Genomic DNA, 12,195 nt, shown 5'->3' with positions numbered 1-12,195 from the left:
AGAACTCCAACCAAGCGCGTTAAAAATAAAAAAACTTTTATTAAATCAAAAGAAAAAAAGACATACACATGTGGATGTCTTTTTTTCTTTTGATTTAATAAAAGGTTTTTTATTTTTAACGCGCTTGGTTGGAGTTCTTCCAGAGGAGCAGTGACCGCCGAATTCTTCCTTTACCTGTTTTACTTACCACGAGCAGGAGCACGCCACCAATACCAGCAACACAGCACCGTGCAGTTTTTCTTCAGCAGCACCCGGCAGTTCTTCAGTGATCATGATGTGATGTTTGCCGGCTGATGGATCCTCCGTTACACCGGACGCAGGTGAGGCTAGCAGTAGCTGGACTCGTGATTTACCCTGGGGCTCTGTCTCGATAGGGCTCCTCTGTACTTCTACCAAAGCCCCCCATCCAGGTTACATTGGTTCATAATGGAGGTGGATCTATGTACATACTAACATTCAATTTGTTGCTGCGGTGTTCAACTCTGGTTTCTATTGACCCACATTATCTGCTCAGTTTGTAGCATCAGTTTTTCAGGGTTCATTCCCTGGTTTCTCCTGAGGCAGAGTAAGAGACTATTGATACATTTGAACAGATTGATACAATTGAACTGTAAGACACTCAGTCAGTGCTGGAGGAGCACGTGAAGAGCACACTGTCCTGGGAGCCAGTCAGGCTGCCTGGGACTAAGACAGAGTTTCCCCATGGGCCCAAGCTAGGCCCCAACACTGTAGTGAAGTATTGTAGAGAAGGCCCCTAGGTAGGGACTCCTCCTGTTAGAGGGAGCCCCAGTAACATCATGGAACCAGACGGACTCCCGCAAAGAACTCCTCGACCTTCAGAGACACATGTGCGGCTGCCGGTGGTAAGGGAGAGGGGAGTTGTGTCGGAGGCCCCGCATCATGGGATACGATGTCTGCCTCCATCCAGGGAACGTTGCTCGAGCTACACAAGGGAAGGTACCCAACTGTGCACCAACAACACTGAGTGGTGTAGCACTACCATTCACACACTATTGCACTGCGTGAGTGACACGTGCAATTCCAGGGTGCCTGGGTTGGGATGGACATTGTGGGTTACCATTATTATTGGATGGTGTGCTAGTATTGCTGTGTTCCTATATGTGTTGTGTTTCTGCCCCGCTGGTAAAGTTATGGTTCAAGTTATTGTGCGAGTGGTTATACACCCAGAGTATAGTTTCTTGTGAGGGGGGTCACCCCGCCCCTGGCGGTATCCTCACAGGTGGAGGTGCTGTACACTGCACCCCAAGCTCCCTATGCACGGAGGCTGAGGCCTTCTGTTACCACACAGGTTGGCACCATAACACCACATTACCTGCCAATATCCCTAGGGGGGAGGGGGGAATAGGGGTGTTGCATATGCTATACACCCTGAGGGCTTTTGCCTTTACAGGCAATTGTCTAAAAGCAATCCTTGCACTGTATAGCGGTCCCACAGCAAAGATTGTCAGCCCAGGGTTCCCATCAGCTTTGTTCCCATTCAAGAGCAGCACCAGACAGGGGTGCCCCGTCACCACTTATATTTGCATTATGTATGGAACCACTCGAGGCCCACATAAGTAATACGGGCATATAGCAATTATGGGTACATGACCAACCATACAAACTTTCCTTATTTGCAGATTATGCCATTCTGCTCTTCCATTGACCTCCCCGCCAAATTTATTCAAAGATTTTTCAGATTTCAATAAATGATCCAATATTTAAAATTAATACATGAACAAAGCCTGCGCTCCTACAAATTTGGGCTTAAATATACAACTGACATGTTTACATTTAGAACCTAAGTCTGTGTAACAAAGGAGTCATGTGATTGCATCTCTTGATCAAAACATGATTCAAGCCTGCCAACCATGTCAAGGTAGACTCCATTTAGCAGTACCAAGACTGAATATGTAATTTCTTATTGTCCTATGGACTAAACTTTGTGTAAGCCTCCTTCCTACACCACTTTCTTAGCCATGCATTAACCTCCCTAATCTCCGACTGTCTCCCTGGGATAGCGCATGGCACTGGTAGGATTTCAGAAAATACCTTGGAGGTCCTTGCCTTAAGCTTTCGGCCTAGATCCCTGAAATGATTTTTAGGACCCACCATCTTCTCTAACTTTGTCATTGATGCCAACGTGTACCAAGACCACCAGGTCAATCCCAGCCCCTCCCAACAATCGGTCTACCCGAGCCACAATGTGCTGAACTTGAGCCCCCAGGTGACAATAAACTGTGTCGTGGCACTAGATTGCCCTACAAGCACAATCTTTCTTGGTCTCTGAATATCCAGATTCCCTTCTGTGCTGGATGAACTATCCTGACACTCCCAATATCTTCACTAAATATTGCAAATCTATTAGGATAGGTCATCTCAGAACTGGCCTGCCTCTTCCTCTTCTAATAGTTATCCAGTTACCTACCTCTGCCTTCAAGATTGTCAATGTCCCTCAATATTGCAAGTTTCCTCTTTAGATCAGCAAAACTTTAGAACAGCTGCTCCAAGTGCACATACATGAGGCAAGATGAGCACTGAGTGGCATTCTCAATCCTGCTCATTGTTCCAACTATGGAGTTATAAGTACTAACAATTAACTGGACTTCACTATACTATACTATAAAGGGGATGAGACCGCTCATCCACTTATATTTGTGATTATTAGTCAAATAAGCAGGTGCTCGGAAGGGATAAAAGTATCTGCGTATAACAGTGTTGATCCAAAGGATCAAAAAAGTATCCCCATAGCGCCTGGCACTCAATGCTGGAAAAATTACTCTAGACAACAATAGTCCAATAGGAACAAATACCTATTTCAACAAATGTATAGGGAGTTAGTAACCCTTGTATCAATAAGTCCAATGAAAATAATAAAGTTTTATTTGTCTAAATACTCATTAAAAAAACCCACATATATACTTCATTCAAAACTATTAAAATACCCCATTCAGAGGTGGCTGTTTGGGTCAGTGGTACAGTAGTTCAGTAAACTATCTTTCATTGATAGGAACTCTAGTGACTCTCATACATGTATTATAACAATTCAGTGATTCATGTCGAATTGTGTATCATAGAGACTTTGACAGAATATCACCTTACATAGGTAAGTTCAGGTTTGTAGGTGTAACATTCTTTAGCTTGCATACATACATATATATTTCTTTGCGGGTTGTATATCCCTATAAATGTACTATGTCCTCTATCAAGGCATGTAATTAGCTAACAGATTAGCTTGATATATAGCTGTTTAGCATTCCCTATACAGGTTGTAACATAAAGGTTGCGTTTGCTACAAATAAGTAGTATGGGGTACTATGCCTAGGGTATATTATACACAGAGGGAAAAAAAGGGGCTATTAGGCGTAACAAAGCCCCCAAAATGCTGCGTGGTCACAGCAAATCTTGCGCTGAGTCTGTATCAGGACTCAGCACGGAATACAAGCCTGTCTTCTCTCCGTGCGGCTGACCACCGAATATCGTCACCTCTGATGACGCCAGCAAGTGACGTCTATTCCCGACGACCGTTTCACGTAAGGCTACGCTTCTTCAGGGGAGGAGGAGTCTCATCACGGACTTATCGGTAAGTATTTATCTGTTTCTTTAATTGATATTCCCGCCCCTCTTAACGTCAGGGGGCCGAATTATCCCCGTGATCCTCCTATAGTATCTAACTTATGTCATTATCAAATCTCGTACGGAAGAAGAATAATACAGATACGGACTAATATTGTCTTCTTGTGTGTATATCTATGCATTTATAGAACATGGTTGTATGGATTAATGAAGGTAAGTATCGATAGCGGCTAATCATCAGTGAGTTCATATGACAGCAGCACATTGCAGCATATGTACGAAAATCATGGGATAAATGGGATGTGTATTTTACTACTTATAGTAATGTGGCAGCTATTGCATATGTTAGTCATGAGTGATACATTGCAGTGCTTTAATAATATCATTAAGTGGGTGTTTGGTGTAGGAATGAAATAACCCTATTTTGATCTGCCCATAGGTGGTCAATGCAGATCCCGATTTAACTAATACTCTATACCTGGATCCCCATACCGTTCTTAATTGTTCACCTGCTATACTAAAGAAATAAAATGGTATAAAATGGTTAAGGTATTGACTCTGTTGTCTTATTGTGTGTACCAATTATTTCTTGTTAGAACACTTATGATTCTATTTATATCTAGGTTATGCAGGTAGCGATCGGTTCCTACAGGTGTGTATCAGTTGTAACCATTATTCAGGAAATGAATAAAAGTATATATAAGAGGGCCAAGTAGTGATATTTGACAGCTTCTCAATATATGTCTTAGGTGGTAAATCTTATTGGGAGTGACAATTTATGAAAGATGTAAAGAGGTTATATTAACCCCTTGTGGAATAGATAAGTGTTAGGTGTAGGAGTGAGTGGACACTGTTTGATCTGCCCATAGGTGGTCAATACAGATCCTTATTATTACTGTATACCTGGTTCCCCTTGTATATTACTAGTGTTCTTTAGTGATTATAAAAATAACATAATAAGATTATTAAAATTATAGTGTTAGGAGGTGTTTTATATTTGGATCCCCCAAAAGTGCTCATTAGGTAAGTGATATAATCCCAATAGGTAGAACTATATGATCTAAAGCGATCAAAACCAAATCCTAGTAGATCTGCCACAGTGTGCCTAAATCTCCACATGTACTGATCAGTATAGTTCACTTGTTTGAGGAACATGATACTGCAAAGTTTTGCTTTATCTCATATAGTTGGAAATGTAGCAGGATGTTAGAGATAGGATGAATAAATAAATCCTTCATTGAGACCCAGGGGGGAAAGGGTTTTCAGCTGGTATATCCAGCGACATTCTTTTTGTAGGAGTTTCTTATCCCATTCACCCCCTCTGGGATCTCTCGGTACAGATTCAATTCCACTAAAACGCCTCACGCTTGAATCACCTTTGTGATCTTGTAGGATGTGTCTTGCTACTGGGGTATGCACAGCATTTCGTACACTTCCCACATGTTCTAGGACCCTTGTTTTTAACGGTCTGTAGGTTTTATCTACGTATTTTAGTCCACAAATGCATGTCATAAGGTAGATAGTACCACACGTGAGGCAGTTAATAAAATCTTTGATTTTATAGGTTACTGTGTCAGTAGTATTTGTGAATGTTTTAGTGGTTGGCATGAATTTGCAGGCCTTGCACCTTTCACATGAAAATGATCCTTGTGGTTTGCTACCTAACCATGTTGTTAGTGGTGATGTTTTGAAGTGACTGTGTACTAGTCTGTCTTTTAAGTTGGTATTTCTTCTACATCCTGTTGTGGGTCTGTCTTTTAAAATCTTCCTTAAATCTGCATCCTCCAGTAGAACATGCCAGTGTCTTTGTAATACATTTTTTATATTTTGCCACTGATCATTATATGTGGAGATGAATCTAATCGATTCATCATTAGATTCCTTTATTCTGCTTGCTAAAAGGCCAGGCCTTTGTGAGGTTAGTGCTTTGTAGTAAGCCTTCTTAATGAGTGTATTACTATATCCTCGTGTTCGGAATCTTTCTGACATGTCTCTCGCTTGTATAACAAATTCTGATGTCGTTCAACAGTTCCGACGCAGCCTCAGAAATTGGCCTGTCGGTATATTTTTTGTCACATGTTTGGGGTGGTGACTAGTGGCCATCAGTAGTGTGTTTGTGGCTGTGGGTTTCCTATAGATACTAGTCTCAAGACATCCCTCTTGAGATTTGGAGATAGTAATATCTAGAAATTCTATCTTCTTTTTATCCAATTGAAATGTTAGCTTCAGATTGAATAAATTGTGGTTCAAGATGTTGATGAACTCTAGCAGAAGCTCTTCAGTCCCTTTCCAGAATAGTAAAATGTCGTCGATGTACCTGACCCATAATTCTACATGTTCTGTGCATTTCTCATGTGACTCTATGAAGACCATCGTTTCCTCCCACCAGCCTAGATATAAATTGGCCTAGGTGGGAGCACAGGTGGTCCCCATAGCTGTCCCTCATATCTGATGGTACCGGGTGTTGTGAAAGTAGAAGAAATTATGGGTCAGGACAAAGTCTAAGAGTCTGAGGACCAGATTATTATGAGGTACACAGTTGTTATCTCTCGTTCTCAGAAAATGGGCTGTTGCATCAATGCCATATTTGTGTGGGATTCTTGAGCATAGTCCCTCAACATCCAATCCTACCAGATATGTATCAGAGTCCAGCGTTACACCATCGATTTTACGTAATACATCAGTAGTGTCTGTCACATAGGAGGGTAGTATTTCAACAAAAGGGCGTAGTATTTTGTCTAAATAGACGCTGACATTTGTGGTTAGATTCCCAATTCCAGAAACAATTGGTCTACCCGGAGGTGGACTTTGCTTCTTATGAATTTTGGGTAGATGGTAGAATGTTGCCACCTTAGGGTTTCTAATCATCATGAATTCAAACTCTTTCTTTGATATTAGTTTCTGTTCTAAACCTTCCTTTAGTGTATCAGTAAGTAACTTCTGGTATTCTGAGGTAGGGTTGGTAGGTAAAATCTGATAACATGTTGTGTCAGATAGTATACGTTGGCATTCATGTACATAGTCTGATTTGTTTAGGATAACCACATTTCCTCCCTTGTCTGAGAGTTTTATGATAATTTTATCGTCCTGTTCAAGGTCTCTAAGGGCTAATCTTTCGAGATAAGTCAGATTTTGTTGTTTTTTCATGGTAGGTAGTTCCTGTAGATCTCTAGTTACAAGTTGGTTAAAGACGTCTATATTGGTACTACAGTCATATGGTGGCACAAATGTAGATTTATTTTTGAGTGATGTGAAAGGGCCTTCTCCAGGTGGTTTGAGGCTTTCCTCTTCCAGCTGTTCTAGGACATCAATGGTATTGAGCTCTTGTGTGTTCAGAAACTCCATCGGAGTGTTAGCATTTCGCCACTGACTGCGTTTTTAAAAAAACTTATGTAATGTTAGTTTCCTGCAAAAAAGATTAAGATCTTTAATGCATGTGAAGTGATCCAAGGGACTGGTAGGACAAAAAGTAAGGCCTTTAGATAACATGCTGGTGTGATTATTGTTGAGGATTTTAGAGGATAGATTTATCACCTGCGTCTCCTTCGCCTGGCTCTCCTCGGTGGTTCCCTGTAACCACAAACTTCTCGAACCCTTAGATACCTGTCTCTTTCCCCTCCTCGTCCTCCTCTTTGGTTTGGTATGGGGTAGAGTCCGGGGTTCTCTAAAAAAGTACCCTGTCTCTGTGGTAGGGGAAAAGGAGCTTCAGCTCCTTGATTAGATGTATCCTGTGGGTGTATGCCTGTATCTACCTCGTGATCACTCACAGAGGTTTCCCACTCGGTAGAGGATTCTTGTGTTTTGGGGTATGTATTGACAGGTCGTGGTTTGGTCTTAAATCTAAAGATTTTGTCACTTTTAAATCCTCAAAATCACGGATATATTTGTTGTGTTTTCTATCCTTAATGTCCTTGGTGAATTTCTCAATGTTAATTTTCAATTTGCTCTCCAAATTTTCAAAATTGGGGTCAGTTTGCCATTTGCTTATATCAGATAAAAAGATTCTAATTTCTGCTTTTACTGATTCCAATTTTTTGGTTTCATAGTCTACAAGTAATTGCATAATCTGGGCAGAGCAATTGCGGAGAATTTTCCCCCAGTTCTTAATGAATACTGTGTCTGTAATGGGATGTGATGGGGGCAGCTTAACCCTTAGGCCTCTCGGTACTAATTCTGTTCTCAGATTATTTTCAAGGCTTGCTACCTCCCACCATATTTTAGCCCTTGAACTGTAAGTTCTATTTAAGTCTTTAAAGTATCCATTGATATCTGCTGTGGGTGTTTCCTCATGGGATATTGGGTTCGTGGAAAATATTTCCTTTGCCTCATCCAGCCAATTATTTAGTTCCTGTCCTTCAGTGAGAAAACTGGTCATGACATTGTCATATAAGTGAGTGATCTGGGATATTACTTATTAGCTTTATAACTCTGGTGAGTTGGGAGCTGGTCTCATGTGTACAGAACAATAGCTGTTCAAAAGGCCTTTACAATACTTTAAAGGGGATGAGACCGCTCATCCACTTATATTTGTGATTATTAGTCAAATAAGCAGGTGCTCGGAAGGGATAAAAGTATCTGCGTATAACAGTGTTGATCCAAAGGATCAAAAAAGTATCCCCATAGCGCCCGGCACTCAATGCTGGAAAAAATTTCTAGACAACAATAGTCCAATAGGAACAAATACCTATTTCAACAAATGTATAGGGAGTTAGTAACCCTTGTACCAATAAGTCCAATGAAAATAATAAAGTTTTATTTGTCTAAATACTCATTAAAAACACACATATATACATCATTCAAAACTATTAAAATACCCCATTCAGAGGTGGCTGCTTGGGTCAGTGGTAGTTCAGTAAACTATCTTTCATTGATTGGAACTCTAGTGACTCTCATACATGTATTATAACAATTCAGTGATTCATGTCGGGCTGTGTATCATAGAGACTTTGACAGAATATCACCTTACATAGGTAAGTTCAGGTTTGTAGGTGTAACATTCTTTAGCTTGCATATATACATATATATTTCTTGCCAACACAAAAATTAAGTAGCGCTAAAGGGGATATGAAATAACCCTAATAAATGATAAATTATAATGACATATTTAAAATATTAAAATAAATTAAAATTACCACAATTTAACCTAATAATATCTACAAACCATAACGTGATAGTGAAAAAAAAGGAAAATCCAAATTGAATGTTCCACTCAAACAAAAAATCCAGAGAGAAATATAGTCCCAATAGAAGATCCAGGGAGCGTCTTTGCAGCTTTAAGGGGAGTGGTATAGCCAACCACTTTTGGAATCTATGAACAAAAAACAAACAAAAGCGCAAGCTCCATAGCACGTAACTGAGTAAAAAATAAGGTACATTTATTTAAAAAATCAGCAACCCATAAGAATGTGCACTTACAGGATTTCAAATAGAACCATTCGTGGGAGAGAAATCTCTATTTATATATATACTTCATTCAAAACTATTAAAATACCCCATTCAGAGGTGGCTGTTTGGGTCAGTGGTAGTTCAGTAAACTATCTTTCATTGATAGGAACTCTAGTGACTCTCATACATGTATTATAACAATTCAGTGATTCATGTCGAGCTGTGTATCATAGAGACTTTGACAGAATATCACCGTACATAGGTAAGTTCAGGTTTGTAGGTGTAACATTCTTTAGCTTGCATATATACATATATATTTCTTTGCGGGTTGTATATCCCTATAAATGTACTATGTCCCCTATCAAGGCATGTAATTAGCTAACAGATTAGCTTGATATATAGCCGTTTAGCATTCCCTATACAGGTTGTAACATAAAGGTTGCGTTTGCTACAAATAAGTAGTATGGGGTACTATGCCTAGGGTATATATATACACAGAGGGAAGGAAAGGGGCTATTAGGCGTAACAAAGCCCCCAAAATGCTGCGTGGTCACAGCAAATCTTGCGCTGAGTCTGTATCAGCACTCAGCGCGGAATACAAGCCTGTCTTCTCTCCGTGCGGCTGACCACCGAATATCGCCACCTCCGATGACGTCAGCAAATGACGTCTATTCCCGACGACCGTTTCACGTAAGGCTACGCTTCTTCAGGGGAGGAGGAGTCTCATCACGGACTTATCGGTAAGTATTTATCTGTTTCTTTAATTGATATTCCCGCCCCTCTTAACGTCCGGGGGCCGAATTATCCCCGTGATCCTCCTATAGTATCTAACTTATGTCATTATCAAATCTCTTACGGAAGAATAATAATACAGATACTGACTAATATTGTCTTCTTGTGCGTATATCTATGCATTTATAGAACATGGTTGTATGGATTAATGAAGGTATCGATGGCTGCTAATCATCAGTGAGTTCATATGACAGCAGCACATTGCAGCATATGTACGAAAATCATGGGATAAATGGGATGTGTATTTTACTACTTATAGTAATGTGGCAGCTATTGCATATGTTAGTCACGAGTGATACATTGCAGTGCTTTAATAATATCATTAAGTGGGTGTTTGGTGTAGGAATGAAATAACCCTATTTTGATCTGCCCATAGGTGGTCAATGCAGATCCCGATTTAACTAATACTCTATACCTGGATCCCCATACCGTTCTTAATTGTTCACCTGCTATACTAAAGAAATAAAATGGTATAAAATGGTTAAGGTATTGACTCTGTTGTCTTATTGTGTGTACCAATTATTTCTTGTCAGAACATTTATGATTCTATTTATATCTAGGTTATGCAGGTAGCGATCGGTTCCTACAGGTGTGTATCAGTTGTAACAATTATTCAGGAAATGAATAAAAGTATATATAAGAGGGCCAAGTAGTGATATTTGACAGCTTCTCAATATATGTCTTAGGTGGTAAATCTTATTGGGAGTGACAATTTATGAAAGATGTAAAGAGGTTATATTAACCCCTTGTGGAATAGATAAGTGTTAGGTGTAGGAGTGAGTGGTCACTGTTTGATCTGCCCATAGGTGGTCAATACAGATCCTTATTATTACTGTATACCTGGATCCCGTTGTATATTAATAGTGTTCTTTAGTGATTATAAAAATAACATAATAAGATTATTAAAATTATAGTGTTAGGAGGTGTTTTATATTTGGATCCCCCAAAAGTGCTCATTAGGTAAGTGATATAATCCCAATAGGTATAACTATATGATCTAAAGCGATCAAAACCAAATCCTAGTAGATCTGCCACAGTGTGCCTAAATCTCCACATGTACTGACCAGTATAGTTCACTTGTTTGAGGAACATGATACTGCAAAGTTTTGCTTTATCTCATATAGTTGTAAATGTAGCAGGATGTTACAGATAGGATGAATAAATAAATCCTTCATTGAGACCCAGGGGGGAAAGGGTTTTCAGCTGGTATATCCAGCGACATTCTTTTTGTAGGAGTTTCTTATCCCATTCACCCCCTCTGGGATCTCTTGGTACAGATTCAATTCCGCTAAAACGCATCACGCTTGAATCACCTTTGTGATCTTGTAGGATGTGTCTTGCTACTGGGGTATCCACAGCATTTCGTACACTTCCCACATGTTCTAGGACCCTTGTTTTTAACGGTCTGTACAGTAGGTTTTACCTAAGTATTTTAGTCCACAAATGCATGTCATAAGGTAGATAGTACCACACGTGAGGCAGTCAATAAAATCTTTGATTTTATAGGTTACTGTGTCAGTAGTATTTGTGAATGTTTTAGTTGTTGGCATGAATTTGCAGGCCTTGCACCTTTCACATGAAAATGATCCTTGTGGTTTGCTAACTAACCATGTTGTTAGTGGTGGTGTTTTGAAGTGACTGTGTACTAGTCTGTCTTTTAAGTTGGTATTTCTTCTACATCCTGTTGTGGGTCTGTCTTTTAAAATCTTCCTTAAATCTGCATCCTCCAGTAGAACATGCCAGTGTCTTTGTAATACATTTTTTATATTTTGCCACTGATCATTATATGTGGAGATGAATCTAATCGATTCATCGTTAGATTCCTTTATTCTGCTTGCTAAAAGGCCAGGCCTTTGTGAGGTTAGTGCCTTGTAGTAAGCCTTCATAATGAGTGTATTACTATATCCTCGTGTTCGGAATCTTTCTGACATGTCTCTCGCTTGTATAACAAATTCTGTCTGCGCGTGCTATAGTACACAGGCTAGAAGTGCCCCGACGGACACTACAAGTCTCTCTACCAGGAATTTCTATGGGGACAGTGTTCTGAACGAGTAGTAGTATTTAGCACAGTTCCTGAGGGCTGCACCCGTGTATATCGATGTATTGAACAGCAGCCCCACGGTTACACTTTCTCTGTGCACAACACAGCAATATAAACTCCTCCGAAGTACACTATGTTCACTGTATGTCCTTAGGTGTCAGTACCCTCTGGATAAGGTTTACTTACCATTCCTGCAATTCAGTATCAGATTTACCAACTTCTGATTAATGCTATATATGTGAATAGAGGACTAAACACTCTTGCAGAACAGGTTACCTTAGGTCACTCTGACACCGTGCAAGGCACACACTATCATTCACTAAAAGGAGTATCAGCTGATTACATACATTACTGGTATATATAGTTTATTTGTTTTTATATATATCAGTCACTGCTAGTCA

Source organism: Ascaphus truei, chromosome 1, assembly GCF_040206685.1.
Source record: "Ascaphus truei isolate aAscTru1 chromosome 1, aAscTru1.hap1, whole genome shotgun sequence".
In the NCBI taxonomy this organism is placed as follows: Eukaryota; Metazoa; Chordata; class Amphibia; order Anura; family Ascaphidae; genus Ascaphus; species Ascaphus truei.
Note: the sequence above shows the minus strand (reverse complement) of the source record.